The 26,792-nt window shown below is 36.2% G+C and overlaps 2 protein-coding genes and 1 long non-coding RNA gene across 5 annotated transcripts in view; 1 reads left to right on the top strand and 2 right to left on the bottom strand.

The window, feature by feature from the left end:
• The window catches only part of LOC143258734 (mediator of RNA polymerase II transcription subunit 20-like), a 252,598-nt gene that overhangs the window by 142,632 nt on the left and 83,174 nt on the right, over positions 1-26,792 (bottom strand). The window lies entirely within an intron of this gene.
• LOC117218807 (facilitated trehalose transporter Tret1) overlaps positions 1-26,792 on the top strand; it is a 228,861-nt gene that overhangs the window by 119,775 nt on the left and 82,294 nt on the right. Inside the window, exon 1 of one of the 2 annotated variants that reach the window (XM_033467454.2) lies at positions 16,076-16,744. The exons of the other annotated variant lie outside the window; for it this stretch is intronic. The gene's annotated coding sequence lies outside the window, so the exon portion shown is untranslated. Of the gene's footprint in view, positions 1-16,075; positions 16,745-26,792 lie in introns of those variants that run through there. 2 annotated transcript variants of the gene reach the window in all.
• LOC117218809 (uncharacterized) lies at positions 18,564-21,954 on the bottom strand. Of its 2 annotated transcripts, none has more exons than XR_004489876.2 (3): positions 21,798-21,954; positions 18,801-19,517; positions 18,564-18,696 (listed from the first exon to the last, which is right to left on the bottom strand). It is a non-coding gene; the product is annotated as an uncharacterized LOC117218809 (long non-coding RNA). The 2 variants fall into 2 exon arrangements; XR_013033985.1 differs by having other exon boundaries at positions 21,830-21,954.

The following is a 26,792-nucleotide window of genomic DNA, read 5'->3' as shown; positions in this document are numbered from 1 at the left end:
ACTACTATCTAAAGGTTCATTTTTGACGATATCGTAAAAATTACATTGAATAAATTTAGTTTAAAATCATGTCGTGTGAAATAAGTGATAAATTCATTTTTTTTTTAAATTTTGACGTAGACCACTTTCATAATTATGGGCACAATTGTCGATTTAAGATTTATTTTTGTCCGCAGTTCGATTCCAGCAATAAGAAGTGCGTCGAGCTCGTGTGCCATTTCGCTCAATTTTGACCGAAATCTCGAGGTATCTCGGATTTTTCTGGCGATTGAAGGTGTTTGTCTAAGATATTCGTGTCGGTTTCGACAGATCTTAATAAGAATTCGCGTTACCAAGTTATTTCTCGCAGAAAGAGTGGTTTTTAGGCACTAGATTTACGGAACCCGTCAAAATGGCGGGTCACCAATTCCTTAATTTACAATTATTCATATCGTAAAGATACATTTATGACTGATTCATTCAATTTATATGTTACTTACGGCAAATGTTACAATAACATTTGTTAAAAATCAGAATAAATGTCTTATTGTTACTTTTATAAACTAATACAAAATGGCTGTTTTTTGTGCTCCGTAAATTTAGTGTTAAAGACTGTACAAGGATGAGGATTTTATTTGACAGCAACTGTGAACAAACCTCGATTCTTTTCTGACTTTTATTTTTTAGTATACTGTTTGACGATGCTTTAGGTCATTCACGATATTAGAAAAAAATGGTCAACTGCCGAATAGAAATCAATGTGAATATTCATTCTCTTATCCTTCGTATCAATTTAATACATTTCTCACGTTTCACATGATTAAACTATCGTTTATCAAATATTATTTAAATAGTCTAATTATTCGTTCTTATCCTTCGTATCAATTTAATACGTATCTTATGTTTTGCACGACTACTACTATTTTATCAAATATTATTTAAACAATCTAATTATTCATTCTTATCCTTCGTATCAATTTAGTACATCTTTCATGTTTTGCATGACTACTACCTTCAATCAAATATTATTTAAATAGTCTAATTATATCCAGTGCTCAATCCTTTTACACTATGTATTTCTTTTAAAACGTTACTTATTACTTCACGAATAAATATACGTTCGACTTCCTGGCAGGTAATCCGAGGAAAAAATATCTGAGCGCAAAGGGTTAAACAAGCATAAACTGCCTTGGAAATTACGTTGCAAAAGAAACCTGGCGTGTCTTTCTGTTATCAATAAGAAAAGGAGGTATTTATTTTCGTTATCGAAACACCATTGCCGGTTAAAATTAAAGATTTCGATGGCAACGGGGATAAGAAAAGAGGATTAAAAGTTGTTGCACCCGGCGACCGCACGCACGTGTTCGGTAGAACATAATCTGGATCGAAGCGCAAACAAACGACCGGACGTGATGAGAAACGTAATCCGAGTCGCGGATTCTCGCGCGCCGACTCTTTTCTTTCTCGAAACGATATATTTAACCCGGGGCGTGTTTAACATCTTCGGAGCCTTTAAATCAATCGTCGATTCGCGGCTCGACAGATTTTTCGAAAGCTTCGGGAACGCCGCGGTCATGCTTACCGTCGCATCGATCATCTTGATCAATTACCTTTAATCCGCGCGTGCTACGCGGCTCTAATCCTTATCTATGGGTCGGGGTACACGCGTACCCGCGGATGGGATACAAATAGAAAAGCGGCACGGTGCACGCCATTAAATAACAAACCACCGGCCGAAGATTAATCGACGGCGGTTTTGTAAAGGTTACACATAATCACGTTCTATCTCCAATGTGCGCGGTCCACAATCACCGGGGAAACGTCGCTCGCCGTGCGATTCGAACGCGGATACGCTGTGTTGCAGCGCCGATGAACACCGATTTATCAACGAATCCGTTGATAAATAATTATAATAACGCCTGTAAAACCTGCTAAATCTACCAACACACGCACGACCCCGTATATCAAAGACGACCATTGTAAATGCGACAGTTAGAAGATTATGAAATGCTTTCTCACGTGAGTTAATATTCGATGAAAACCGTTATTTTATATAATGCTCTTTCGAACGCATTGTTCGCCGTACCATATGAAAAATATCTGTATTTAGAATTCATATATTCATGCGATATAATTGATTAATTTAATGTATTTTTAAACCTGGACAGCATACATGTGTTATTCGTACGTGATAGGCAATCGATGCGTTGGACAAATGAGTTTGTTAAAAATGTATAAGAGCATTCAATACTAAAAGACACAAAAATATTCTCCATATGATTACATACAGCTTCTGGCGTTTGTAACAGATTACAATATGCAGAGAACTAATTGGATAATATTTTTTCGGAGTTCGATGCGGAGAGTAACACAAGTGCGATGATAAAATTCGTCGCATACAGCGAAGAACAGACGAAATCGACTAATCAAATGTTTTTTTTTTGTTACCAGTGAATAAGAAAAGATTACAAAGTTTTTAAAATTGTTTAGATCAGATTAAACTCTATAAAATGTTATTGTGATATACATTTTCTGTATTCTATATTGCCTACAGTAATAAGTAAAAAGTTACAGAAAATTTTGGATTACTGGTTCACTGTAACTCTTAATTAATATAAAAATTAGTACGTCTATTTTTTTATAAGAAGCACGTCGAATAGATTTTATACCATTTTGTGGAAGCGTTGAATCATCTCTAAGCAATTTCGATCGTCGTCTTTGTCGCCTCAAGTGTGAAAAAGTATTCCAATTCATAGTCAATTAATTATTACCTGCCAGGATACTAGTCAACATTTTTTTTAATAGTTTTGTTCGACTTGATTTCCGTCGTCATCCTCCTCTTATTTCTCGTTAGATTTTCTAGTCTGATTGAGTTTAGAAGTAGCATGTTTGTAAGATACGTTTCGACAGTTCCTATTAATGACGAATGTCTTCATTTAATTAGAACCCGCGAAGATCGATTGAAAGATCGAAGCGAAGATTATTTACAACGCTTCGCAATGAATCATGCTGTTGCTAGACCCGAGCTGGTAACGTGGCTTCATTACGCTTTCCTTTGTATCTATCGGTTCTATCAATTAATCCACGTTCGGGCAATCCGTGTTCCCATCAATTTCAACTCTCTTTTTCTTCGATTCGATCGATTCCTGCGAAGCCCCGTAAAAACAGGATTCATTAAGAGGGTTTCCTATACACTTCTCAATACTAATTATCACCATTCTTCATCGCGTCAAGAAACTTCTCAGGCTCGTTGCCCACCATGTTTCTCCGAACTTGTTGCTGCGAAGGTACATTCCCATAAGACGTTACAGCTCGCGATTTTTGCTATGTGCGATGACAATGCGATTTCCAGCTCCCACGGCTGCGGGGAATTCTTTTCTGTGCGTTCGATTCTTGTAATTGATGATAGAGAAACGTGGATGAAACGCGTTCTTACTTTCTGTAATAACAACTATAATGTTTTCAAACATTTATAGAAATGATTGATATATATTTCGTCAATTTAAGTTTTAGTCTTTTCTCAGTATTTTTGCAAATTGAAAATAGTATCGACGTCTACGCTTTGGACACATTTTTACAAATTTTGTAGGTCAATGATTGATGTCAATTGATGTCAATTGCAACCCTATGCACTCGAATGGCGACTCGAGAATGTTAACACAACATTGCTGTATTCTTAAAACGAATTTTTACATTATTAAATTTGTCACAAAAAAGAAACACAACAAAACCTACCGATTAATTGGGAAAAATAAGTCCAATTATTTTCAAAAATATTTGTCACAATCAATCGGTAGGTTCACTCTTCTCAATAAGTAAAAAACTTTGAAAAATGTTAAACGTATCTTTCTATAGCAATTTTAAAAACAAACCAACAAATTATCGAGTTAAGTAGCATCGAAGAGTAATATTTTATACTATCCTTTGTCTCCAAAAGTTCGGAGATATAACGAAAATATTTTCCAAAAATATCCTAGGTAAGAAATATAACACATTCTTCGTATATTGTATGAATGAGTTTCACAAACTCCTAATCTTAATTTCGGACGATAATAATAAGGACGAGATGTTGGTTATTCTCATTACTCTTCCATCACCGTCTATAGTGATTCGACGAAAAGAAAGTTCGCAGAAAGCGGCGCAGTAAATGAAAAAACTGCACGAACGAAGAAACTCGGCAAATGATAAATATTCCTGGATCCGTGTTCCGAACAGACAAGAAGTGAAACAAACATTGTTTATTTATCCGTTAACGAGCTTGCACGGGAACTGCGTCGAGGTTTGGCGCGTTTGAGAAAGACGACCCCTCGGTGAAATTGTTTACGGCGCGGCTCTTCCAGCGGAATAATTGGAATATTCCGAGGAAACCCTGGCACGTTTGTTCCATTCACAGGCACGGGGCTTCTGTTTTCAATATTTTCTGCGCCACGTTCGGGCTCGGGTCGTCCGAACTCCGAAACCCTTCCGAGGGCGGGTTTAAAACGGAAAAAGAAACAGACGACTCGCTTGAAAAGCACCCCCTGGAAACTAAATTTTCAGTCGCCCGCGATAGAACTCGAATCTTAAATTACCGACGTTAATTAACTGCTCTAATTTGGTAAAAGAGAATAAATAATTGAATAAAAAAAAACGGCAATAAATGTGCAGGATGTTTTGATGTAAACAAGAATACTTTCCTGAGATAACTAAAATACGTATAATATAAAAATGTTAACACCTTGCACGGTAATGCCGTATTAGACTAGTTACGAAGATTTCGAAAATAATTTACTAAACATGGATGTTACTCGCTTGTCCAAAATCGAAATAATAAATTAAATTTTTATAATTTTCAATATTTTGTGAGACGCCCTATTTTTAACTGAATGGAACTAAAAAGGTTGTGTAACATAATAGAAGTATAATAAAAATATATGCAAGATTTCAGATTCATTAATTTTATATTTTATTTTTATGAATAAGTGCTAAAAGAAGTTGATATTTTATACTAAATTAAAGAAATTCCCTTTTAATTCTGAACCGGTACTTCTATTGTATTTTATATAATAAAATGTATTATTTTATATACTAGCTAAGAATAAAATATAACGGATGATTTACGTAGAACTTATTAATCTAAATTAACACATCTTTTTGCACGTTTTTGGAGCCAAAGGTCATTTTAACGTCAAATCATTATACATGTCCGAACGTATTTTAACGTTAACTACACGGTGCAATAAAAAAAGATATGCACTTATATGCACATTGACACCGATGACCTTCGAAACTCCGGAAGAACGTAACCTTGGAAAAAACTACTTTGTCCATCATATTCGTTTCTTGATACCAGTCAAGTTCCATATAAAATGTTTTTGTAACATCGCTATTGAAGGAGATATTTAGGTGGCCTGGTTTAGACGAAACACCCTGTATATCATTTTATTCGGATAAGATTTTTTTCGAATAAGAGTTCATTCGAATATGAATTCATTCGAATAAGAATTGATCGCCGAACTTTGACCGTGACCCCAATGCACCCTTTATTTTTATGAAAATCGCCAGTTAAGGAGTCGAAAGGTGTACACAAAGAAATATATGAATTAATTCTTCATAGTTATAACCGAAAGAACAATCGACAATGTTCACACCCACACACACACAGCATTGAGGTCGGCCGTGTTTGGTAGTCGCGCGACGAGTCGGAAGGACACATTGGTCCGTGTATGCAGGACTCATCAGACGAAAACAACGATCGCCTCGAGACCGATCTGACACGGTCCGTGAAGGAACTGCCAAATGAAATTCCATTAACGACGCTAACTCGCGGCACGTTGGCCGACTGACGATCGCCGTCGCGGACCGATATGTATGCATGCACGCGTGTCCTTTTTACATATGCGCGTCGAGCGTCGAGCGTCTCGCGCCTAAGCGCCTCCCGACGGAACGGACACGCGATTTCCGATCGATGTTTTTCCAAGGATGCTGTAAAAATGGATTCCGTCGGGAAGGATATTTCTTGCCGGAAAGAGCGTTCGTTCTCCCTCTGGCCCACGCGCCGTCGTTTCTTTTTCTCGCGGTCCGAAAACTTGCAGTGCAAAACAGTGCAATGGGTTAAAGGTCGATCTTAATCAATTTCTTGAGTAATTTCTGTCCCAAACGTGGTACTTGCAAACTTTTACGCTGCATACAGAAATCGTATCTTTCTTACTACAATAGCTATCACAATAGTTATTATAACAGTATAATTTAATTATTGTAAATCATTGAATCTCTGGCGTTCGAATCGAGTGAAGAATATAAAGCAGAAATAATTTAATATTAATTAAACCATTATCATAAATGAATTAACATTAATGAAATTATAATAGCTATAATAGTAAGAAAGATATATGAATTCTATATTCACGGTAAAAGCTTCTATGATAAGCTCTTTTATGATAATAATAATAATAATTAATATTAAACCACTTTATTTTCTAATTCATATTAAACCATTACCGATATTAAACTATTTCCACATTATTTCCAGCACACGATTCAAACGCCAAATGTTCAAGGATTAATAAAATTATATTGTTAATAAACGAACAAATAATAAAAATTAACGCTATATTCAGCGTAAAATGTGCATTCCAATTGAAATCGTCCATTCTCAAGAAAACCGAGGGATCAGGATTTTCTTCTTGTTTCTCTCGCGTCGGCACGAAATCTTTCCAGAAGAAGCCGCACCCAGCCGTCTCGAAAATCGTCGAGCCCTATTCACCGGGCGAAACTGTTAAACAAACTCGTCGGCGCGTCGCTCGACGAGCGTTCCCCTTCGGTGGTTCGATCGCGGCAACTCTTCGGTCGCATCCATAACCGCGCGCCACCTTTTGAGATTATGCGAGTATTTATCGATTTGCATTTATATTTGAGTCGTCCCGGTGCGTCGGCCCATTGTGCGCGGTCTCCGCGCGCATAATCAGCCGGGACGATGGGCTTTTAAATCGGCGCGGATCGGCGCGTGCCGTTTTTCAGGAATATTTTTAAAGTGCCCCGAGGTTCCCGATCGAGGTGAAGAGACACGCGAAGCGGGGCGAGATACCAGACGGATCAAAGTTCCCGTGAAAAATCCGACCGAACCGTTCGCCCGGAGGAATCCTCGGCCCGAGACGAGACTTTCCTCCTCGCCTCTTTGTCGCATATTTTCGCGCGTGATTCACTCGTCCGACTCCACTTGACTCGGGACCGATGGAAAAATTAATGCCTCGCCCACAGCAATCAGTAAAATGGTATTTGAAAGGAGAAATGCAAATACATATCTTCGGAGATTGTTTCATAAATTGTATTCCGGCATCGTTGATCCTTTGCACTGGAAGATACTTCAGTTCTAAAATTAGTTGTTGGCGTTATCTAGAAATTCTCGATCTTCATCTCTGTTTTAATCGATTCTAAATTTCTTTTTATCTAAAATTTCATCACAAGGAATTGTTATTGCAAATTTGAATTGCAATAGATTTTTATGGACACGCGTGTCTATTGTTTCATTGTAAACATGGTTTTTATGTTAATGAGCGAATGTCAAAGAATGCGTCGAGAGAATGTGACAAGAGACGCGAAAGACCCTGGCGGATGAATTGAAAAGGCATGGCTTGAGCATAGTTGAATGTGATTGATGGATTTGATATATTGCTATTTGTGTTCAACGATTGATGCTGTATGCAATTATGTAGTTCATTAAACATTTGTTGTTGTTAAAGGACGCGTGTTATCAGTTTTCCGTATCGTAAATCAAACGTAAGACAGTTTTATGGATTGTCTAAAACAGACATCAAGATTGACAACTTCGTAGAACCACGCTTTAGTATGATTGATGTTTGGCATCGAACAACGCTCGAATTAACATATTATGTCCAAGTTATAAATACCACTGTATATTTAACACTAGTTTTACGGAACCCGTCGAAATGACGTAATTTACCATTATTCGTATCGTTAAGATACATCTATGATTGATTTATTCAATTTACGTGTTACTTACGGCAAATGTTACAACAACACTTGTTAAAAATCAGAATAAATGTCTTATTGTTACTTTTATAAACTAATATAAAACAGCTGTTATTTTGTGCTCCGTAAATCTAGTGTTAAAGAAGAGATGCGTCGCTCATCTCGTTTTATTGTTAAGAAATATTTTCAGTTGGAGATAGCATTTTAATTTGGTGTTGGCGGAGCTGCTAGCAAGAAAATCACGTTCACGCGGCACCGGCTGCGAAACGTGGACTGAGAGATATCACGGTTACGTGACACCAGCAGTTTGGAGATGTTGCCAGCTATCGTATTTTATGTTGACCATTTTTCATAGTTGTCGTATTTAATGAAATGTTATGATCAAAATCTGACAAGAAATAATAGACAAATTCACGAATAGGTGTTACTCATGTAATGTTACGTCATTGATTGTCATTTCAAGTAAAATTAATTAAATAATTGAAGTAAATAAATTTAATTAATTGTATAATTCGTTAAATAATAAAATAAAATAAATATAATTAATCTGACTTGTTTTTCATAAAATAAGCCAGAATTTTATTTGCTTACAGCGTACAAATTGTCGATAAGGGTAGAACCTCCATTTAATCGAACTGATAAAGAGAAATTAGGCGAATCGAAACTCGGCAGACCATCGTGACACAGGAAAAAAATGTATGAAATCTTTGAAAAATAAATTTTATGGACAGGAAATGGATTATTGTTTAAGATACAATGCATGCGCATACAGTGGCAGGAAATAGTACTTAAACATGCATTTATGCATCGCTAACTACTGCTTTCAGTTGCCAATGTGCAGCTTTTTTCAATACAGCATTCAGTCGAAAATTATTTATACGACGCTGCACCTTCATTGACAGTTGTACCATTAACGAAGAGTTTCACATAAATACGCTTTAGCTGACAGTTAACTATTCTAATCGACCGTAAAGAAACAATCGACAGTCCATAAATACTTTTTATTCCTCTTTCGTTCACTAATCTTTTCACTCAACGTGATTGGCAACTTCTAATATTGTCAACAATGACAACACTCGTCAAGGTGAAATTAAAGAAATTTTGTTAAGAGTATTTTAATGAAATAAAGATTATTCGTTATAAATTGTTCTATCTATTTAATCGAATAAGTTACTCGAGTAGATTATAAAATTATTCGATAGTACAAACAATTATTTAATAATGCAAATAATTATTGACTGTTTCCTTGTTTCCAATGTAATTTCGATAAGAACATATTTATACGAATACCTTCAGAGGATTAGTTCAATTTCAATTTCAAATTATCGAGGCCTATACCTCTGCATCCGTAAAAAGATTATTTAGTTATGTATAAATAGTCGACTTACCCAAAAATAACAAACTTCCCGATGCAACATTTGAAAAAGGAATATGGAAAAAATATAAATCGATAAACTATGGAAAAACCACTTTATATCCTATCATTTTCATCTAAATCGACTTTTTTCCGTACGAATTCCGTACGAATAAAATCTTATTCGGATAAATTTTCATCTAGATAAATTGCTATTCGACAGCGTCGAATAAAATTGTATTCGTTAGTCTTTATCTCTAATCCGTCATCCGAATATAATTTGTCCGAATTTTGTTCCAACCTAATGCTGGTTTATGAAATCTAATTTGAATAGATATCTAAGCGTTGACGCGAATTTAACTCTGATTTATCGACGGAACCGCATCGCGCGCCTCCGCGATGTTTCTTAATTACCGAGTCAATTCGAATCGATCGAGACGGATCGTTGTTGTCTCGCATCCCTCACAGTTTATTGGGTCGAACGATAAAACGATGCTAGAAACGATGCACGCCTGGCCTTCGTCCGCGCGCGGGTATAAATAGCCATTAAACGCGGCTACTTGAGCATGCCCGTGCCCTCGTCGTAAACTGTAACCGAATTGTAATAGATTGTCCTATGATTTATGATAATGAACGTGCCGACCCACGCGCGCCTTTTCGCCGCGTGGCCAATTAAACGATTGGGGAGGTCTGGTCGCGCACCGTGTTTTCTCCACGCCATTCACGAACGCTGAACAGTCGTCGTAAACGGAGGACTGTACGATGATTGATTTACGAAAATGAAGCCGTTGGATTTTTACGGTTTTCGATACGTTCTCCGTCTATGATCTATGGGAGAAAGTATGTAAACATAGCTAATGACTATTTGTATTTGCCAGGTAGAAACAATTCATTCGCGTGGGCCGGCTGCTGCGGCTGAACGTGGCCGGGAAAGAGTCATTAGCGATGAAATTGAAAAATATTAGCCCGCTCGAGGCGACGCCGAGCCTCTAACAACACCGCCGATTGTCCATTGCTTTCGTTAACAAATTTATTACTGCTTGTGCACTTTCGTTTTACAGTTTCATTTTAGCGCGTTCTCGCACACTAGCCCCTGCTCCGCGAACTCTGTTTTGAACGACAGTTACAGAAATAACAGAAAATTTATCGAGAGTTAATAAATGGCAGGTTTTTATACATTTGTGGCCATTGTATGATGAATATTCTTTTTCTGAAATTATTCTAGGTAGTAATACAAGGTAGTAATTTAACTTGTGTTTCTTATAGTTTTTTTTTGAGATCAACGGTCTATTTATACAAGACACTCTTAAGTAATAATTCATACAGTTTTAGTTTATTTTCAGTCACAGAAAATATAATAGAGCCATTCTACACATATTTCTTTATCAAAACGAATGTTTCCATGAAAAACAGTACAGAAATAACACGCTAGCTGGACACATTTTTATTACTCTAGAACAGACTACCATTTTGAGTATTAATATATGTGGACCGTTTATTTTGAAAGTGGTGCAAGTCCACTTTCTTTCGTTTCGAGAAAATTGAATGTTAGCAGATCTGACAATTAAAAAATATAGGTTAATTATGTAAAGTCTGGGAATGTTTGTACTAATTTATCAATATGTAATTTGATTATATAAATTTCTTTTAGACGAATTTAACTAAAATAATATACAATTTCCAGGCTGCAAATGGACTTACACCACTTTCATAATTAGTCAATTGTAAATATCATTTAATTTCAATTTTGAAATAACAAATATCACTTTCTTTTTTTGCTGGAATGAATTTTCCCTTTTTTGTAAAGTACTCTTGTCCGGCATTTCGCTTAATTTTGTTTATTCGTTGCGTATATTTTCCTTTATTTTCTTTTACAGAATCCAAGTTCTCAGTAACAATATCCTCATCTGATGAAAATTCTATCTCTATAATTCTTCTTCTCTTTTTACGCTTCATTAATTTATTTTTCATAGTAGAATTATCTTCATCCTCCGATTCTAAGATTATTCTTTTGTTCATATTCATGGGTCTTATTTCCGTGTAAATTTATTTAAAATAAAATAAAATAACTATTTTCAATTGTCATAAAATAACATTGATTTACTATTTCTTCTTACCTATATCACTATCTGATGTGAATATGGAATTATCCATTGTTGGAGGAAAAAATAAAATAAGTAACCTAAAATAGTAACTTTTGGCACGAAAATAAAACAATATAAATAGCAAATAAAGCAATTGTGAAGCCACCGGTGGCCACTAACCCCGCCACCTGTCTATGGAAATTGGACTTACACCACTTTCATAATCAATGGTTACGCAATTTTTTTTACCGGTCAATTTTAAATTGAACAAAGCATTGGCATTTTTTAAGATATTAACTACTAACTAGTTATAAACAAAAAGTTTACACTAAATAAAGCATAAATTACGTCATATCTCATTTTTTTTAAAAAAAGGACTTACACCACTTTCAAAATAAACGGTCCATATCTTATTACAGTTTCTATTACATGCGATATAAAATTCGAGATGAATTATTATCTGAATATGCCCATGTGTTAAATCATCATATTTTCAAAGTTTTCATTTGTTACATTTAAAGATCGCTTGATATCTCCAAAATTCATTGGCTATCTTGCGTCAACATTGAGTATATCGATCGATTACAATTTTTAATTTGATTATGATTGATGGAAACGATTAAAGGCATTAATCGTCGAAAAGTCGATGATTGAATTAATTGATTAATAAAATCAATCGTCAATTGCCGATTGAAAGACACAATTACTAAATCGTTGATTTTTTAATGAAATTGAAAGGATACTTTGACGTGATTCCGTTAAGAATTGTTTTTATCATTATTATTATATATATATTTTTTATGCATACAATTAACGATTTAATTACTAATCATTAACACTAGAATTATCAAACCCAGTCGAAATGACTGCCTCCTGATTTTTTATTTTACAGCCGCTAATTTTATAAAAATGTTTTTACGAGAAATTTTTAGGTAAACTTGTTTATTCAAACTTATATTATAATGGAAATCGTACGAGGTTTAAATAAATCCAATCTCGTGCCATCATTATAAAACAATATACATCAGTCCCATTAATTAGGTAGTTGTAGTGTTAATCGGAATTGACGATTAAATTCATACTGTAGCCGTTAATCGCGACTATCAATTAAAAGAAACTGAACCGTTGATTGCGATTAACGATTGACACTGGCAATTCTATCGTCACTCGTCGATTCATTTCTATCCCAACTCTAGTATTGCGTTAAATACGCAATTATTTTTGCAGCGATCTGATAAAACGTTCTGGCCAGCATTCGTTATCGTTACAGCAATTGAAAATTCAAGTGTAAAAAGCTCCAATAAAAGATAGATTTGTCCCTGTCGAGCGCATAAAGAGAGTAGAGAACATAGAGAAATAGTTCGAAAGGGCTCGGCCATCAATTCGCCGAAACCGTCGACGAAGTTTCGAAAAAGGGACGACTCCGGAGCGGCTGCCGCTTAAAAGTTCCGACGAAATGGCGAGTTCTCGTGTAATGATAGCTTGCACGGGAAATTACGCCGCGTCCGAACTCGATTCCTTCTGTCTGGCCCCACCCCCGCGCCTCGCCCGTGCCTAACTTACAGGAATCCGATACTTTCGCGACGTCCGAATTGACGATCAGCGACAATTACGGAACATTTTCTGCACAGTGAACGGCCGAATAACATGTCAAACGGATGGGGATATATATATATATATATTATACTATAATATTATATATTATAATAATATTATATAATTACAATATTATTATATTAATTTATATGCATATATATACACATATAAATTAATATTAATATTATAATTATAATATTAATAATACTAATAATATAATATTAATACTAATATTAATATTAATTTTAATAAAAACGTGTGTGTCAAATTAATATAATAATATTATAATTATATAATATTATTATAATTAATTATAATAATATAATTATAATATTAATAATACTTATAATATAATATTAATATTAATTATATTTTATTTTTTTGAAAGAAAAATTGACCTCGATTTGATTGAAAATAAACACTGGCCAATGAAAGTAGGTTTGCGATCGGATGAACTTTTGAGAAAGTGATAATCCGATTACTTCGTGACATGCGCTACGTTGTCGCTTCCATAATCGTTAACGAAGAATGTCAAGAATTGCTAGACCTGTTAGATAATATCGATCGTTCCAGTACACAATTCATAAATGAATGACACAATCGGTGCATTGCGCTTCAGCACACACTCTAAATTTCAAATCAACAAGAAGATGCGATTTTCTGTGTTAATATAGTTTAGCTTCTAAAGTGTGTTTGTTGAATCATCTTTTATTGTGTTTACTTTCTCTTCGCAACGTCATCCAATTTGGAATAGGCAACGATATGTTTGCAAACTACTGGCCGAAAACGTTGACGAAGATCACCGTCGGCCAATAGCGACCGATAACTGCGGTAGTGGGGCAGCTAGTAAGAGGGGAAATGTAAACACAAAGGCGCCTTGTTGTCGCGCGAGAACTATACCCGTTGTTTTGTCTTCTAGTTGATTATTCTTGATTTGCTACTGACTCATTGCTGTTTCGCGAATGATGCGCTACAAAGTGGCGAAAGAAAAATTAAAAGCATTCCGTAACGTTGAGATATGTGGACAGTTATCGAAACTATGTAAATATTCATGCTCTTCTCAAGTATATATTCTTAATTATCTAGGAAACTGTTAATTGTACCAATTACTTTATTAGATGATAAAAGTGCCAACTCTTAAAATGATAGGACCCCATGTAACTGGATGATGCTGGCAATATAGGAACATAAAACACAATTGAGCACGATGTCTGACAAGTAGACTTCAGGTTTTATACGTTTATGGCTTGCGTCAGTTCGAGAAATCAAAGGAAACCATGCAAATTAGTAACAACTGATTGCATTACTACTTTGTATCCATCACATGAAATTTTATAAACGACGCAAGAAATTTTTCCTTTATTCAAACATCTACGAAATAATTAAACAAAACGAATGCAATTACTTACAAAAATTAATGCATTATTTCTCGTCCGCAATTTTCATGATATTTGATTATATCGGATAACTTGATATTTCGAATAACTTTCTCTTTTATGATACCTGTTGCTACGTAACTTAGAGCTGACCCGAGGAAACGTTCATTAAATAATATAGATTTCTAGAAAATTTGTACATCTAAAAATAAAAAGTGTATTTTTAATTTATTATTATTATTAAATCGTATTAATGATAATAGACAATTCATTATTGTTATTGGACATCTGGGTTAGGTCTGAGTTGGGTCTGTAGTTTTTCGCGAATATCTCGAAAACTAATGCACAGAGACAGTTTTTATAAAAGAAAAAGTTGAGATCAGGCTTATAGCCAGACTGTAGATCATTATACAAAATAAAAATTGTCCTCGTCCATTATATAAAACCAGAGTTAGATTGAAAAAGTATTTCTTCTTGTAATGATGTTAATACAGCGGAAACAATGCAACAGTACTTCTTAAATTATTCATGTGCCATCACTAATCTGTGTTTCATTGATCCACATTTGCTATGAATGCATAAAATCCGCAGTCTATTTGTAACATATTTAAAAATCATCAAAGTCGGAGAGGACCGAGAAATCGCCAAAATATATATATAGTGGCCCACAAAAGTGTTCGTACACCTTTCAAAACGCAATAACTATATCAAAATTGGACTAAATAACTAGAATTTTTTTTATACGATAGAGAAACTAGTCTACTATACAGTGGTTAAGAAGCTTTTTTTTTTAATTTTGCCATTACTTGGAATGAAAAGAAAAAATTAAAACCCCTCGTTCCTTAACTATTTTACCTGAGCCTATAACGAAAATTAAAAAAATGCCTGTCTTTAGATCTCGGTAACTTATATGCGCGCTGAAAATTTGATCGGTTAACCCAGAGTCGAGCTACAGGTTCGTGGTCGAAATCGTGATAAAACTGCGATCTTTGATTTGTTGTAACTCGCAACAACGTGAACCGATTTCGATGAAATTTTCAACCATGCATATAAGTTACCGAGATCTACGAAAGCCATTTTTCAAACTTTCGTTACACTCCCAGATAAAAAAGTTAAAAAACGAGAGAATTGTATTACTTTGTCATTCCAAGTAATAGCAAAATTCAACAAAAAAGCATTTCAGTCATCGTCTGGTAGACCCAAGTCCCTCTGTCATAAAAAAAGAAAAAACCAAGCCATTTAATCCAGTTGTAAAACAGTTATCGCGTTTTAAACGGTGCCGGAACCCATTTATCGGCCACCGTATAAATTTGCCCAAAAATCCGTTTTCCTCGCGCCAGAGACACTCGAGATGCGCTATAGGCACTGGGTCGCGAAGCACAAGTTTCTAGGAGGAGCGGGCGACTGTCAGTGCCGGGCTGCTCCAAAAACGACACTAAGCTAGTCGGTCCAATGCCGGAAGAATCCCGAGTACCCAGTACCGAGTGCCGAGTCCCAATCCCGAGTAGCGTTCAGCAGGAAGAGTGGTGCTCGGCTGGTCGTGTGCGCGCGGCCACGTGCGTACACACGTGGAGCAGAAATACCGGTATAGAGGGAAAGAGAGGCCCGCAGTCTCGGCCTGATCTGGAGGAAGAGAGAGGGTGGAAGGGTAGCGAGTCGGAGCGAGACGAAGAGGCTCGGCTGGCACTCGAACGAAGCCCTATGGCTCGTCGCTCGAAAGAGAGCTCAGTGCCACGATGGTCAGCAGGCGGACAAGTCGCAGCGGTGGAACCGGAGCTCCGCTAGGCTGAACCGAGTCCGGTCCCTGGTCCATCGAATCGGTCGATCGGTGGGACGAGGAACAAGAGAGAGAAAGAGAGAGAGAGAGAGAGAGAGAGAGCGGGAGGAGAGCGCGTGTCTCGCTTAATCGCGCCTAATTAAGACGATTCTCTCGTCCGCTGTGGCAGCGCGCATGCACTGTCATTGACCGTCTGCGGTGTCCGCTCGCCTCGTAAATCATCCCGCTTCCCTCCGGACAGGGATGCCGGCTAATTGTGTCACGGTTCTCATACACGAATTTATTTTCGTCGGCTGCCGGTCTGATTAGCCCGGGAAATCAGTTTGCAGTTCGCCACGTACCGGCCGGGAACGCGGATCGTTCTCCTTTCCCGGCTAACGGCGACTCGTTCGGTTACCGGCGAGTCGATTCCCCGGGTGCCCGGATAGTTTGTGATTGGCTAGAGTGAACCGAGGAGATCCATCGTTCAAGATGATCGAGGATTTCGGAGGAGCTAGGAGCTTGTGAAGTGTTCTTTCACGGAACTGGAGGGAACGCCACGTGCTTGGCCCGTATTCCACCGCGCAGGGAACCACGTGGCCTCTGACAGCCAGCAGCACCCTTTCTCGTAAGTTTGCGGTCTCGTTCTTGCGTCGCCTTCAGATGGAGATGGTCGAATTTGAAAATTGGGAGGTCTTCCTGGTGCTCGCGAGCATTGTTTAATTAAGAGCTACGCGCGAGTTGCGAAATTTTCTCGGTGTACCTTGGGAACATTGAAGCGCAGTTCATTTCTTCCGCAAATTAATTTGCGTTCACGATAAAATAATAGGAGTGGGGAAATTAGAGCTCGTGTGTTTGCCTCGACAAGATGATATCGGTGAAGTTACGCTGTTATGCTGAATGTATTCATCGCGTGAAATTTTCACACTCTGTAGACCGACAGTCGTCTATAAGTCATCTTTTAAAGTCTGAGAACGACGGTGTTTCTGCAAAAGTTGCTCAAAAGTGATGACAATTTCATCCACAATCCGACAAACAAAATTTCCATTAATATAAAATAACAACTTCTCCTGAAATTATCATTTGAACAGACGATCGTCGAGCTTCGTTCAGATGTATAAATGCATGAAAATGATTTTAATTCCCTGAATATGATGCTGACATTAGCAACTCACAATCCATCAAGCAGTAAAAGTGACTGGTACGCTTTATAAAAACGACGAAATTGAATTAATTTCACGTAATTTTTTCCTATCGCGTGCGAGCGTGAATAAAAGAATATATTCAATGGTTTCCCATGGAAGCGTATTCCTAATGCGAGGAAAAACCGGTCATACGATCGACGATGGTAGATCAGTGTTAAGTAATAGTGCACGTAACATTTGATTTCTTTCTCGGGAAAACCGAGATAGCGATCGGTCAAAGTACGTGACGCTGGTTATGAACGTCGTAATCATACGTCACATTTTCGTATGTTGCTCACATTCGTGTCTGATATAAATGCTTAAAGGACCAGTGTCTACGAAGTGCTTGTCTTCGCTTCAGAGAGTACGAACACGCAACTTCTTTTACTGCATCCTCAAGATGTGGTATGCATCGAAGTAGCAGCTTTGTTACAACCAGCAGAATTCCTTTTTTTTTTTAATCGCAGGTGCAGCGATGCTCTTCAGAGTAACTCAAACTAGTCGTCATTTAAAAGAATAGTAATAGAATCGTATTATAGCAATTTCGAAAATTATATGCGTACACAGCAAACGCTGTCATTAAGTGAACTGCAATGCTGATGTAAATTAAAAAAATAACATTGATCAATTTAATTATTACAGAAATGATATTCTTTAATTTAGTTATTGCAGAAATAACGTTCTTTAATTTAATAGTATAGGACAGTTCTTTCTATCTTTTTTGTCATTCCAAATAATAGAAAAATTAAAAAATAAGTATTTTAGTCATTGTAGAATAAACTAGACTCCCTAACACTCGAAGAAAATTCAAATCATTTAGATTAGTTTTAAAAAAGTTATGTTACGTGTTGAAAGGTGTCGTTCATCTTTTCTCCGTAAGTGTAGATCGTTATCTGTTGACGAGCGTTAAATAGTGTTTGATACACCTTGAGATACGAAGAATTTTAAGCATGTCTAATTTTAGTTTCCAATTTAAGAAGCTCGTATTTCTGATGAAACAGATTTAAAAGAAAACGGCTCAAAATAGCCTGCTTGTTTTTGCTTGTTTTCTACCAAGGATGGTGTTGTATTACATGGTAGCATAATTCTTTTCTGTGACAAACTGCTATGTTATTCATCTTCCCTTAAAGAAATCCATAAATCGAGAAACGATTTCGAAAGAGGTAAAGATTTTTCTGGAAATGAACAGTGCATAGTTCTTATACAAATGAAGAAGGAAATTCAATCGACTGAAGAGCTTTTGATGATTTGCAAATCAACATATAAATGAATCTGAATTTATATTTTGTAAATGCGTATCGATATTTGAACATTTCTGAGATTATGTATATCGATTTTTGTCCGATACAGTAAATTCTTTCCAAAATTGTCCCTTAGCTTGTCCTGTAAGATCGTCCTGTAAGCAAAAATGGACAATTTAGGAAGAGAAGCTCGTTTTTTCTAGTTATCGATAATAATCGGCAACTACAGAAACGAGCCGCGTGCTCCGAAAAATCGTACCTCCTCTTCTCAAATTGTCCATTTTCGCTTACAGTTTATCGTATTCTTCGGTTCTGAGCAACGCGTAGACCAGGCAGACGGCCGATCGGTATCTGATATTCGCGTAACCTTTAGCATCTCGCGCGCACTTCGTATGTAAATAGACGAAAGATTCAAGGAAAAGCGAGTCCGATAGATGTGCGACCTAGACGAGTGCTCGAGCGTTGAATCGCGCCACGTCGTGGCAACTGTTCTCGGAAACGGGGGTCGCAACGAAAGGAACCCTCGATGATCCTTGGCGAGCGTCCTCTAATACGCAAATCCTCTTCGCGGAACATCCCTCGCCGTGTGTAAGTAGCAAGTACGCGCGTGCACACATCGATACCGGATATACAGCCGGTTGGAAACAATGTGCTGCGTCTCTCCCGAGGACTGACGTTTCGATACGCAATCTTATTTAAGAGAGGCATAAATAATTGCGCACTCGAACCGTATTAAGATACGAAGTTATCGTGAAAACGACCAGAAAGCCGTGTCTGCTCGCGATAACCGACGAAAATAAGTCTTCCTCGGTTGACACCGAACTTTTTCCTCTTCTGTCAGCATCAATCGCTTGAAACCTTCCATTCGGGGATCGCTCGATCGACACGGGTTTATCCTACGATAGCCAAAATCGGACACGACCTAATCTCGTTAGTAGACCGCGGATCTTTGTGCATTTATCGCATGCGCAGATTTCTGAAATGCAAGAGAAACATACAGATTAACGAGGTCTAACAGCATTTTTATTTTATTTTAATTAAATAATTTATTTATTAATAATTTATTTTAATAAGTCGTCTTTTTTAGTTTGATTATTACTATGATTCGTTAACAAAGTCACATTTCTATGCACTGTGTTTCCGGGCGGAGTTGGGCATTATTTGGATGAAATTTTATTTGATAAAAGAATATTTCGATTAAAGTTTTTCAGTAAATTTTCCCGATAAAATTGTATCCGAATATTCGAATATATATTTCGAATATAGTAAATTATTCGGATAAATGTTCAAATATTTTAACACAATGAAATTTTATTCAAATAAATTTTATAATTCGAATTCTAACTAATTTTATAATCCTCTTCTAGGATTCGAAAGTATCTTTCATTCAGCCATTATTCGGAAAAGTGCGGATTTTGTAAAGAACTCATAAATTGTTTGTCACGAAGTAAAAACTTACTTTCGAAATGAACTATTTTCTACTAAAACTATTCTCTTTCCACTTATACAGATTAAGCATAAGCGTGCAATTTTGTGTCAAATTACTGCAATTTTTGGAATCGTGTTTGCTAGCAGTAAACTTTCCCTAAAATACTCTTACTAACAATAAAACAAATTGAATAAATTCGTTTAAAATTCAAGTTCAAAATTCTAATATTCAATAAATCCCAGTTAAAAATTATGTTACAGTCAACCATAAACTGAGGAGAACCGTTAACTAAATGCCTCGCGTATTCATGATATTGAAAGCCCTTCAAAAACGAATAAACCAGGGAGTAGAATTTCAAATATTTGCCATGCCTTCAGATTCATCGAATCTATCAAATTCAATTTCACATTACATGCCATCTGCTCGAAGAAAAAGAAATTCAAATTTGCATAACAATGTCCGGTCTCCTGTCGTAAGTGCATGAATAATCTTCGGTCGGCCGACTGCGATCGTGATGCCACCGAGTTAGCAGGTCGAAAGCCGGAGAACTGGCTAGAGTAGGCACAGACTTGTCTCCGGTATCGTGTCATCGGGATCGACTCTCGAAAACGGTTCGTCGGTAAAAGCTTCGTTCGAGGCTTCGAGAACCGACGATCTACGAAGCAACGCAGGATCGTATAGCGCGGACAAATTGCAGAATTTTGTACAAAAATCGATCTAGTCTCATAAATGACGAAATGTTGCCATGCATTTGCTCACTATAAAATAAGTAATTACAATTTTACGAATTTTTTAATGTTAGCCGCTGTCTTCTGATACAATATTGTTTATTTTAGTATTCTAAGATTCGCTTATGTTAATTTGCAAATTATTAGAAATTCTTGTAGAATTCAACGCTTGATCCGAATTCGGGAAGAAACATTAACTGTTCTATTAAAAAAAATTGAAGGCGACCTTCATATCTTGATAGAAAAGCAAAATAACATAAAACTGATGACAATATTATGCCCCCCTGAAAACCATGCAACTTCTACCTGAACAATTTTTTCGTACAACAAATATTTTATCAGTTATTTGAGATCGTCATGTTAGGAGACCCACCCTGTATATTCTGTTCAATTTCAGTAAAATGTTTACACACCTTATTTGAAATCGTTTCAGTTGTCCTAGGAAAAAGGTATATAGCAACGTGATACAACAACCTCTTCATACAAAACAATCAAAGCTGCATTATATTTTGAGTCGTTTTCTTTTGAATCAATCTTTTAAAAGATAATTAACTTCTAAATTGTAAACCAAAATGATCAATGATTCTGTTCAAATCCTGCATATCTAAGGTTATTCCTTTCAACTTATTAAATAATGCCTTTTTCATATATACCTTTCAACTTATTAAAATTGTTGAAGAAAGAGAAAGAAATATTTCTGTAGCTTCTGTATCTTGCAATAAATGCAGGCAATTTTTATTTCGCATAAAAATCCGCAGTCTAGTGATCATATTAAATATATTTTTGTAATACTTCATTATGCTGAAGCTTGTTATTATGGATTCAAAAACGTTTTCATTCTTCTCAGTATGGCTGTCACCATTCGCAATGAGAACTTCAACGGAACGTACAGCCAATACGTGCAGTAGATAAAAGATAGTTCGATAGAGTTCGACATGGTTCGATAGTTAAAACAAAATTCCTACGCAATGTTAACACTCGTTAACAAATGATAATGTACATTGAACAAATGAGCTGATTTCTAGCAATTAGAATGCGAGGTATTATATATTCAATGGAACCTAATGCTCTATCGATTTCTTCGGAAATTAATATTTACGTTTATGTAGTTCACTTATCGATTGATAATACCACGAAACAATTCGTTCAAAATCGGCCAAACAATTTCTCGATTTCTGCCAACAGCAGAGTCGTGCGGTGGATCGGTGTGAACGGCCTGTCGCAGGGACTGCACTCGTTTGCTGACTACTCGCTCGTATAATTTCTGGGCCGTGCGTAATTCAACGCACTCCCACTTACGTCACGTGATTATATCGTTTCCGCGGCTGTTTATATAGCGTCGTTTCGGTTTTAATTGTCCCAGCCAGTATTGTGTGTCCGGCCGCGGAAATTGCGGTGCGCCAGACCCCGGCGAATCGCTTCCGAAACTGTTTTGCCGATGATTACTTTCGCCTGAACAGCGAGCCGAAAGCGCAAGGCGGAGCTCCGCCATCGATAAACTATGGGAACTATGGGAAAATTTTTCGAACACGCTCGGATCATCGAGAAATCGACGGCATCGAGTTGCTCGAGTATTTAGATAGAGGAGGAATACTAGGTTATATTTGATGCTCGAAATTAACTGCTCGCAGTTATAGTAGATTCTCGGTTATTCGAAGCAGAACGCAAATATTCAGATAATAGAGCTGTTTTTTGGGGGGGAGGTTCGGTGTTAAATCAAATCTTTATCGATTTTCGCAATAGTGTTCCATGTGGATCGCTTTCGATTGAGCTGTTTTCGCGTGAAACGCGTTTAGGGAATCGGGATATCAAGAGTTCGGATAATCGAGGTTCTGTTGTACTAACAAGAAAGTCATATGAAAGCATGTATTCCTTTTGGAATGACAATTAATGACAATTTAAGTACGTATCTCTGTTGCTTTTTTCTTTCAATATTTTCAACTTACGCCCTGTAGTAATTAATATTAATATTAAGTATTAGTAAGTATTAATATTAATATTATATTAGTATCAATATTAATATTATATTAGTATCAATATTAATATTAATTACTAGTAATTAATACTAGTAATTATTACTAGCAGTCGCGTAATGTTAAAAGATAAGTAAACAAAATTTACGTAATAAATATTTTATCGTTGACATCGCATTTACGTAAAATGACAGAAATGTTGGTTAAAGTAAACAATGAAAAATTTCGAAAATCGATAGTGAACGAAGGGTATTCGTTCCTTTTCTCGGAACTAATTTAATATAGCTCTTAAAACCGCTTTAAACGTAATTAAAAATTCTCTCTACGCTTTTTTTTTACTGATCATTGGACTGCGGATTTTACGCATTTATGACAAAAGACGAGTAGATCAAATACAAAACGGGAAACACATTTGAAGAACTAAAAAATAATATCGCCTTCCTTTCAACTTATTAAAATTGTTAAAAAAAAGAAATAGATATTTTTGTAGCTTCCGTATCTTGCAATAGATGCAGGCAATTTGTATTTCGCATAAAAATCCGCTGTGATACTAAATATATTTTTGTAATACTTCATTATGCAAAAGCCTGTTATTTCGGGTTTAAAAACATTTCCACTCTTCCCAGTATGACTGTCATCAATTGCAATGAGAACTTCAACGAAACGTACAGCCCATACGTACGATAGATAACAAATAGTTCGATAGAGTTCGAATGACTCGCTTGTTAAAACAAAATTTCTACGCAATGTTTCAGAACAAATATATAGGTTTCCATGCAAATAGTGGTCTCCTATTATTCGGTCAACAATGAAACGCACGTAAAAGGATTTAATAAGAAATTGATAAATTACGTCACTCTGATAGCTTCATTGCATCAGAATGATAATTTTTCGATTCGATTCAAAGATTGATTAACCCCTTAACGCGCAGAAACGTATTAACACGGGCGTGCAAAACCGGCCAAAATGTGCAGACCCGTATATATACGGTCGGCGTCGCAACTTATGTTATGTTACCTATATTAATTGAAAAACAGTACGATGGGTACAAAATTCGATCTGCAATGCGATTCAATATTCACTATAATTATTTATCCACTATTTTTATTGAATTTTTAGTAATTTTTGCATTTTTTTTACATATTTATTGAAATTAAGGTCCAAATATGTATTTTCTTAGATAAAAAAAATTGATTTTTTTTGGTCGGATTTTTTTTTTTAAATTGTGCATTAAGGGGTTAATAGATTCTCGATCGTTAATATTAGTGTTTGACGGTAACAGTACCGAGTAGTTCAATCCACGAAAATTATTGTAATCCAATGAACTGTGTCCAGTGATTGGAGCGATCTCTGAATGTTCGATTTTTGCACGAAATCGCAAAATTTCCCTCTAATTCGCGCTCAGATTGCGCACAAAAATGAACAATTTGGGAAGAGGAGATACGATTATTCGAGCCTTGCGTCTCGTTTTTATAGTTGTTGACAATCGGTAACTATAAAAACGAGTCGCAAGGTTCGAACAATCGTATCTCCATCCTCTCTTCAAATTGTCCATTTTTGTGCACAATCTGAGCGCGAATTAGGGAGAAATGACTGTATCTTCATTTCTTGAAAGCGTCGGTATGATGCGAACCGAGCTTTATCTCCGAACTGACAAATTTGTTTCTAGCCTGTAAACCATGAGAACCTCGAGAGATTTAGTCAGCAAAATACAAGGAAACATTTGATCCGTCCTCTCGCGGTGATCTTCCGTAAATACTCAAGTTATTGTGGTGGATTTTCACCTAGCCGAGGTTTATTGGCGGATGACTCAGCCGGATCCATCTACGAACCCCATAAATCTCTCTATATCGCTAAATTTCAGATTGTTTTCACTGGAAACGATATGTTTGGCCCGATTTCTCGATACACTGCTCGGGAAATATTTCGATCGTTGTGGTGTAAGCGTTGAAATCCCAGTTCTTCGAATCTACCGGATTATCTTCGAGGTTGGGAATCTCCGCATACTCTTAGTTTTCGAGGAATTGCATTATCGTGGTTGTAGATTATATTACCGTGAATCGTTCCTATTTGATCATTATAATTATTAGACTGCGGATTTTATGAATTTATGACAAAAATGAGCAGATGAAACGCAAAGCTGTGTCACTACCGGACGAATATAATAATTTGATTATATTATCTATAAACTCATTAAGATTATTCGAAATGGAAATAAAAATGTTTATCCAGTTCCTGTTTCTTGTGACTAATGCACACAATTTTTATTTTGCATAAAGACCCGTAGTCTAATAATTATGCAGTGAAAACGCGCACAGTCTGTACAGAGAAAAAAGATTTCCTTATTTTATTTCCTGCACGCATTGTTTTACCGAGGTATATTTTATACATAGGTCTATAAATAGTAATTATATGCGATTCTATGTGAAAAGTTGTAATATGGTGACATGTAAAATTGTTTTACATAATTTTAAAGTTTCTTTCATTTCTATCTATCTATGCAGTAATCATTGACAAACAATGTTATAAATTATCTGTCTCGCGATAGAGATTTCTAGTGACAATCTGTTAAGTACGAATGTTATTTGGTTATTTCGGGTCGGAGTAAAATTCTGTTCCCGTCTCATGTATATTTAAGTATTCAAGTAAATATTGGCACGCGATAAATACGTATTTTCTTTTTCTTCCAAGAAATGATCACTGTCGATAGCTTCAAATCATTTTTCCTCAGCGAGGAAAATGGTACAGCAACGAGTTAATTCGTCGAACATTTAAATCAAAAGTCTCTATCCACCATGGAATATGAAAGTAAAACGCAACAGGAATGAAAAGCAGTACCAATTCTCAGAAGTGTTTTCGAACGAGCTATAAAAAAAGCATGTCGCCTGTTATCAACCGAAGCAGCATGATTTCCCGGAATAGTTTACTCGTTTCGATTCCGGGAAGATTATGGTAACATCTGTTTCGTAAAAAGGTGTGCTGTTTGACGATTCTTGCGAAATAACGCGCTGCTGTCCATTAACAAACATTTCGTAGCCGAGTGCGATTACTCTCATGTTTGTATTATTTTATAGTAACATTAAAGACAAAAATTGCATCGCGCGAAGCTTCTTCTAGAAGATATCTTTAGGCGATTAGAGACAGAGAAACTATTCGCACATGACACAAGGTTGTTTTACTTATAGTTTATTTTTAGATGTACAGTTATGTGTAATTATAGTTATCGGAGCATCTGTCATTAATGTATCTATGTATTTTCAGTTAACACATAAAATAGAAACCTGGACAAAAAATCAAATAAGATCAACATTAACGCAAATAAATGTCCACGTATAACAATTAATAAAAAAACCATCTCACTCTAAGTTAGAATGTACTAAAATGTCTCCAAAAAAAACTCGAACCAAAAATGTAATTAATTGTATTATCAATAAGGAACGTTGACAAAGGAATAACAAAATTTTCATTTAAACGGAAATTAATGAATAGCACGCGTTTCTAAGCGATAACTCGTTGATGAAAATTAATATTAACGCGATATTGCCGTAAAATAAACGTCGACAATGCGCGCCGTACAGATCGATGTCATGAATCTTGGCTATCTGACTGAAATACATTAAACAGAGCAATCCCATGTGTTCTCTGCGATAAGAAATTACTGATTAATTCCGTAAGCGACGCTCGACTGTACGGATATAATAAAATGGAGTTAACGAGGTGCAGACACATTCGACACAGCGATATCAAACTGTGTTAGGCGTTTATAGCCTCGATTGCCTGCGCAATATACAGCATTTAAAAGAAAACTTCGAATGACTTTCTTTCCTAGTTCAGACACCGTGATTGTCGGGACTCTTGCGATACGCTGGCAACGAACGTTCGAACGGGTAATTGAATAATCTTTTCTACGTTTAAATGACACTTTCATTTATGAAAAATAAATATTATCTGATCATATCCTGACTGAACAAAAAATCGCTCTCTGAAAGTGAGATAATTTTTAATTATACTTTTTGTAGCACCCAAGTCTCCCTGGTTCGATGATGGTCTATAAAAATCATTTTGTGCACTTTTTTTGTACATTTATATTATGCGACAAGGGATTAGAGAAACTTTAAACT

This window comes from Megalopta genalis, chromosome 8, assembly GCF_051020955.1.
Source record: "Megalopta genalis isolate 19385.01 chromosome 8, iyMegGena1_principal, whole genome shotgun sequence".
Taxonomy (NCBI): Eukaryota; Metazoa; Arthropoda; class Insecta; order Hymenoptera; family Halictidae; genus Megalopta; species Megalopta genalis.
Note: the sequence above shows the minus strand (reverse complement) of the source record. Positions and strands in the feature narration are given on the sequence as shown.